Raw genomic sequence first — 6,952 nt, 5'->3', positions numbered from 1 at the left:
GGGGTGTGAAAATCTGAACCAATCACATTCTGGAACTGATGGAGATTCTCTCATACATTCCCTGGTTTAGCAACAGGGCAATGATTTACAGATTGGTATTAGAATAAAAAATTTCAGGAACTGCTGATCCAATAAAAATATCTATAAAAATCCCAAATACTGATACTGATGTAACTGATCCCAATTCCCTGCAAGCATCAGATGATCAGAACTATCTAACGCTAATCTTTAAAAAAACATGTGCTGAAATGCTTTTCATAAAACCTCTGCCTCATACCATGTGTGGCATCACCATCATTTCCATATTCATGATATAGGAAACTATATTATGCCTCAAAACCTATATACAAACAACAAAAAACAAACTCAGTCTTATCCCAACTTAATTGGGTCGGCTACATGGATCTGCAAAAACAAAAAAAAGTAAAAGTAACACAACACCAGCAATATAAATAGGGTCGGTTACAGTTGCAATCGGCTCTATTAGAGGTCATACTTGGGAGCAAACCTAAAGTGTGCATGTCTTTCCTCACTCGTCATATGGTCATTTCAGGCTTTGGCCTTAACTCTTTTAGATCCTTCAATTTGAAACAGATTACTCCTTCTTGGTGCATCCCCGGGCCTCCGTTGAATATGGTCCTACCACCTCAAACAACATTCTCGGAGCTTATCATGGATTGGGGCAACTCCCAAATCAGCTCTAATATGTTCATTCCATACTTTATCCTTCCTAGTTTTTCCGCATATCTTCATCTTTGCTACACATAGCTTATTTTTGTGACACTTCTTAATTGCCGAACACTTCAACCTATACGTCATAGTTAGTCGAACAACTATCCTATAGAATTTTCTTTTAAGCTTTAAAGGAATACGATGATCACAAAACACTCCGGACGCACCACTCTACTTTATCCAACCCATTTTAATTCTCTGTGAAACATCGTCCTCTATACCACCTTCTATGTTTATGTTCGACCCTAAATATTTAAAATAGTCACTTTGAAAGATCTCTCTCCTCAATTTTCACCATATCATATCCATCCTAGTGTAACTAAAGTTGCACATCATATACTTTATCTTCATCTTACTTTATCTTAAAACCTCTTGATTCTAAGGTTGATCTCCATAGTTCCAACTTAGTTAATACATGCTTTTGTCTCAAAATCATCAGCAAAGAGCATAAACCAAGGACCTCGTCCTGAATACAACAACAACAACAACTCAGCCTTTTCCCAACTGAATGGGGTCGGCTACATGGATCTGTCAATGAAAAAGATAAAATAAAGAAGAGGGGAAGGGGAAAGAATAAAGAAAAAAACAAGGAGAAGCAACACCTCTGGGCCATCCCACCTAAACGCAAACGGCAACATGGATCTTTGCCCTTCTAACAGCTCTGTTTGATGTCATACTAGGGTCAAGACCTAGCTTTTGTATGTCTTTCCTACCAACTCATCAATGGTCATTTTAGGTCTACCCCTCCTAGCTCTTTTATTTCCTTCCCACTGGATCTGATAACTCCTCCATACTGGAGCATCCCAAAGCCTCCTTTGAATATGGCCATACCACTTTAAGCGGCATTCTCGGAGCTTGTCCTGAATCGGGCCACTCCCAACTCTGCTCTTACCCTGTCATTCCTCACTCTATTGCTCCTAGTTTTTCCACACAACCATCTCAACATCTGAATCTCTGCTACACTCAACTTATCTATGTTGCGCTTCTTGACTACCCAACATCAATGAGAAGCGCAAACAAATAAGGACTTATTCCCCATTCCTACGAATGTAGTCCTTCATCGCTTAGATGTGCCCTGTCCATGTGCAGAGAACAAGACATATATTATGTCCGATTTGCTGACTACCTTGCTATAGGCATCGCGAGGAGTTACGCCAAAGCGGGAGAAACAAGATACAAACTAACATACCTGGTAGGGCTGCAGCTAAGAGCAATAGTCATAAGGACAGTGGCACTTCACAAAAAAGTTTATCATTGATGTAGCCCAATTGTGATTGGGAATCCACTGCCTTGCCCTCCCACTGTTCTCACACTAGTCACCATATCATCATAATATTTTTAATTATATCCACATATTTACTCGACACGCTTCCAATTTAAATCTCTAGGGACTCTGTCATAGGCTTTTTCTATGTCAATAAAGACTATAGGAGATGCTTCCTGCAAGCTCTAAATCTTTCCATGAAACACTTGAGTAGGTAAATAGCCTCTATTGTGGATCTACCTTAGCATAAAACCAATACCGACGTTCTTTATTTATTTATTTTATCAAAAGGTTCTTGATCTACCTAGAAAAGCAAGATTGCATCAATAATATTCACATTATCAATTACTGAAGGAAATCAAACCAAGCATCAAGGTTTTCTTGTTGCAATGAACATTGCGACATTATAAAGATTCATATGTACTGCATAAATAATTGTCATGCCAGATATTATAATTCATATGTGGCTGCTTTACCTTCACAATTCATCCACGAGAAAAGAGGGACAAAATAGCTGCAGGAACAAACATTACCTATTACCATCAGGATGAAGCTCATACATTTGATTGTCTTCTCCAAAGCCCAACAAATATCCCGAGGTCGTTAATCCCTGCATTTAGGAAAGCAAAAGTTACTCAAATCGTCACTATTTTAACTAAATTGCACTGCTTTCTCTCTGCTGCACCTGAATAGTAACTACAACATCTTCCACTTTTTGATCATCCCTCTTTTCCTGTATGACAACTCTCTGCCCACTGCATGAAAATAGAATACAATCAAAAACTTACAATACAGAGTACAGAAAATAGTTTGTAGGGGAAACTGCCTAGATCTACTAGATAAGAAAAATAATTAAAAAACAAGTAGGTTTGACTTTGTTTTACACTTACTTCTCTGTAAATCTACTTGTTTTGTAATTCTTTTTCTAATCAAGTAGATCTGGGAAATTGTCCATTTGTCCCTAGTTTTTAAACTGAACAGAATAAGTTGTTGAACCAGAAAAAACTGGAACCACCCCTCTTTTCTGTTTGCAGTTTTCCAGTAAGCATCCTGGTTTTCTTTTGAAAACCACAATCAGAATGGGAAAATTGAAATCAGCCTCTTTCAGTTTCGAGGTCTGGAGCAATTTTAAAAACAATGGTACAGATTCTATGTACATAGGTATAGCCAAAACTCAATTTTAACATATTCCAAATATTTCTTAAATACATAAAGCAACAAGGAAATTCTGAGTACCATGTATCTATGGAAAGTTGTTACACTTTAAAATAAATTATTATAAGGTATTATGAGTATCCCATCCTGCTTTTGCTTCAACCATTACTAACAAAGTGTCAAGTTTGTCTGTGTTCGATATGCCCACATACTGCAAAAAGAAGTGAACACTGAGAGAGCTACTGTCAAAAGGTGTCAAGTATCAGTATCAATTAGAATAATGGGGATTCTGTTATCTCAGTTTGAACACATAAGATCCATAATTTCCAGCAAGGGGAATCTATAAATAACTATAGCTACGAGTTCCTAAATCTGACCAACCATCCCAACTACCAGGAGCAGCACAATTTTCCGGCACCTTAATGAGTTGTGGACTGACAACTATTTAGATGTTATAACTGCTGAGTTGGTTTCCTTTGATCACCCTTACGAACAGCCGAGAAGAAGATGCACTTTTAAATCCAGGTGGAAAATCGAGGACAATCCCAAAGAGTAGGAGGGCTGCTCCTGATGGCAAAACAGCAGGCAGTTCCACCCAAGGGAGTCAACCATCGTTTGTATGGGATACAAATGACCAGGGAAATGTTGATGGTCTCTATGCTGATCCCACATGCTGATGCTGTGGAAAAAGAGGGAATTGCAGTACTTCTGTCCGAACAAGAAGATCAACACAGTGGAGGTAAAAAAGAAGCTCAAAAAAGAAGAATTGACAAAACTATCCTACTACGATGGAAAAATGTGGAGGTCAACGTTTGCCAAATTGCCACCCCTACTAAGCCTCAACCCTTGGTAGCTCAATCCTACATCATCATCCAATGCAATTCTGGGTTCCAAAACCCCTCAGATGTGTTGACTCCCCCAGGAATTGGTTAATTGTTGAAAAATGGAACCTCCCGCACTCCTTCTAGTGCTTTGTCTTCTTTGTATTTTTTTTTTTTTTTTCAAGCATAATGCCTGGTTTATTCTTCTCTCTGGGGCCCCTTTTGCTCTCGCTTCATTGGTAATGAATTATTATTCACCCAAAAAAAAAAGTAATTGCGGAATGGGTACTATTTGTAGTTTCAAGTTTCCGAAGCTCTTATGTGATATGGATCTGTTTCAGGATTGTTTGAACCATTCAGTTTAAATCTCTGAACTGAGTTGTGTTTTTAAATTGGATCATGGGTGTCCTATTAAGTACATAACCTGAAACCGGTGTGAACTGACTATCTTCTGGCCATGGTTTTTACAAGTCAAAACTCTCTCAGATTTCTATTATTTCAGTCTCAATTGTTGTGGCCATAAGCCAGAGGCCAATTTGATACAATAGTGGTCCTAGAGCCACTCAGAAGGCCATATAACATTTTTTTGGATCAGGAATTCAGAGATTACAATACAAAAGAAATTAGGAGAAACTGGAATTGTTCTTTAATAGTTTCATCTGATATGTTTTTTGCACAACTCTCAGGGCTTGCAAAGTATAGTAGACTTATTTTTCTCTAGAGAATAAACTAATTTTGACTTAAATAAAAAATTCTAAGTTATTATACAGGTAGGTCTTTATTTTTGTCCTCTAATAATAGAGGCATAGATCTGGAGGTGTGAACAAAATTGGAAGGCAGAATATCTCCTATGTTATGGAAAGCATGATGAGACTTGGGACAGGGAGGTAGAGAGATTTGACATCTATGACAGAATTGTAGACACCGAATTTTGTCACCCCCCGGCAATGATGATAATATGAAGAATTACATGTTAGACATTTTAGACTTGGAGAATTTTCAAGCTTAAAGTAGAAAATGACTATTTTTCCCCTATAAACTTTCAGAAGAAAATGTTTTCAAAAATTAGAATTTGATGTTATGGATTATTGTCGTTTGTCCCCTCCAGTTGGACATTACACTTTGATGTGAGAACTATGCGAATCGACGCCCAATTCTCTCTTTCATTATCTAATCCGGGTCCCTACTTTATGCATTTTTCGTAAAGGTTCTTGGTCGAGACCACAATCGTGTTTCACATCATTGGATATCGGACTGAGCTTTCTAACGACATATTACACATTGAATTCTGACTAACGGTTTGAAAGATATGACCCCCGGAAGTTGACTCCAAAGTTCGGTATCAGATTCCATTCCGAGCAACTAAAGAGTGCCACATGGCGCCCAAACCCCTTTGTCCAAAAGTAAGCCTTTTTGGACAATTCTCTCTATTTTTTTAGTCCCACATCGAAAATAAGAGAGAATTGTCTCAAGTCCCAAGGCTATAAGTATAGCCCTTCCTCTCTTCCAAAATGGGGGAGGAAAAAATTGAGAATTTGGGAGAGAGAATGGCCCCATCAAGGTTTTGGCTAACTTCTTCCTTCTAAAATCAAATATTCTCCAAGTCTAAAAGTTTAACACATTAATCCTTCCTTGAACCGGGAGATCTAGTCCGGTTCGGTTCGATTTGGGGCTTGAAGCACAAGGGTTATCTCCCCTTGTTTCTTGATTAAAGCCGGGTTTAAGGTATTTTTCTTCTCCCAATTGCAATTTAGAACTAGTTTATCTAATTTAATAGACTAGGTTTAATTAGTTTCAATTCGGTTTAATGTGATTTATTAGATATAAATTGGTTTATTCCGATTCAATTAGGTGTATTTAGGTTTAATTGGTTCATTTAGATTAATTATGTTTAATTAGCTTTAATTTGGTTTAGTATGGTTTATTAAACGTGAATTAGTTGATTCCGGTTCAATTGGGTTTATCTTGCTTTAATTGGGTTCAATATAGTTTGATTTGGGTCATTGGGTCCAATCCATTGTTTTTGCTAATTCATTTTATTTTTCATTTTAATTTGTTTTGCTTTCTTTTATTGTTATATCTTTATTCAATTAATCGGTTTTATTTGTGGCTTGATATACTCACTTAATAAGTAGGTTTGATTTGATATATTTTCGACTTATTTTTGTTCTTTAGATATAAACCCTTAGATTAGGATCTCAAGCCCTAATCTCTTCCCCCATCTCTTCTTCCTTTCTTTCTCCTTTTCCCTGTAGCAGAAAATCAGCCGCCCCTCTGCACTCCCTTCTCCTTCCTTTCTTTCTCCTTAACCGAACCTGCAACTCACCTCTTCTCCTCCTTCTTTTTTCTTCTTCTTCTTCCTCTCTTCTTTTCTCTTTTACCATGGCTGAACCCTCTCCACTCCCTTCTCCTTCCTTTTTTTTTCCTTAACCGAACCTACAACTCACCTCTTCTCCTTCTCTCATTCTTCTTTTTCTCTTCTGTTTCCTCGCTGCTGCAACTGCTAACCAGCAGCCATTGAACCTCCTTTCTTCTTCTTCTCTTCTTCTTCCCTGCTGCTGCAACTACTAACCAGCAGCCACCGAACCTCCCTTCTTCTTCTTCTTCTTCTTCTCTTCTTTTCTCTTTTACCATGGCCGAACCCTCTCCACTCCCTTCTCCTTCCTTTCTTTTTCCTTAACCGAACCTGCAACTCACCTCTTCACCTTCTCTCATTCTTCTTTTTCTCTTCTGTTTCCTCGCTGCTGCAACTCTGCTAACCAGCAGCCATTGAACCTCCTTTCTCCTTCTTCTTCTTCTTCTTCTTCTTTTTCTCTTCTTCTTCCCTGCTGCTGCAACTACTAACTAGCAGCCACCGAACCTCCTTTCTTCTTCTTCTTATTTTATTTTCTTGTTTTTTGTTATTTCTTTAATTTGCTGATTAGATAGTCCATATTTGCAATACCCACAACCTGTTATTTCATTTATGTTTTCTATGTGG

At 37.9% G+C, this 6,952-nt stretch overlaps 1 long non-coding RNA gene across 1 annotated transcript in view; it reads right to left on the bottom strand.

The window, feature by feature from the left end:
• LOC122071707 overlaps window positions 1-2,842 on the bottom strand; it is a 3,774-nt gene extending 932 nt beyond the window's left edge. The window contains exons 1-2 of the long non-coding RNA XR_006138256.1: window positions 2,682-2,842; window positions 2,530-2,606 (exon numbers count right to left, since the gene is read on the bottom strand). This is a non-coding gene — a long non-coding RNA (uncharacterized LOC122071707). The remainder of the gene's footprint in view (window positions 1-2,529; window positions 2,607-2,681) is intronic.
• Between the last annotated feature and the right edge of the window lie 4,110 nt (window positions 2,843-6,952).

Source organism: Macadamia integrifolia, unplaced genomic scaffold (genome assembly GCF_013358625.1).
Source record: "Macadamia integrifolia cultivar HAES 741 unplaced genomic scaffold, SCU_Mint_v3 scaffold_5A, whole genome shotgun sequence".
Taxonomy (NCBI): domain Eukaryota; kingdom Viridiplantae; phylum Streptophyta; class Magnoliopsida; order Proteales; family Proteaceae; genus Macadamia; species Macadamia integrifolia.
This window is presented reverse-complemented; position numbering and strand designations above follow the sequence as displayed.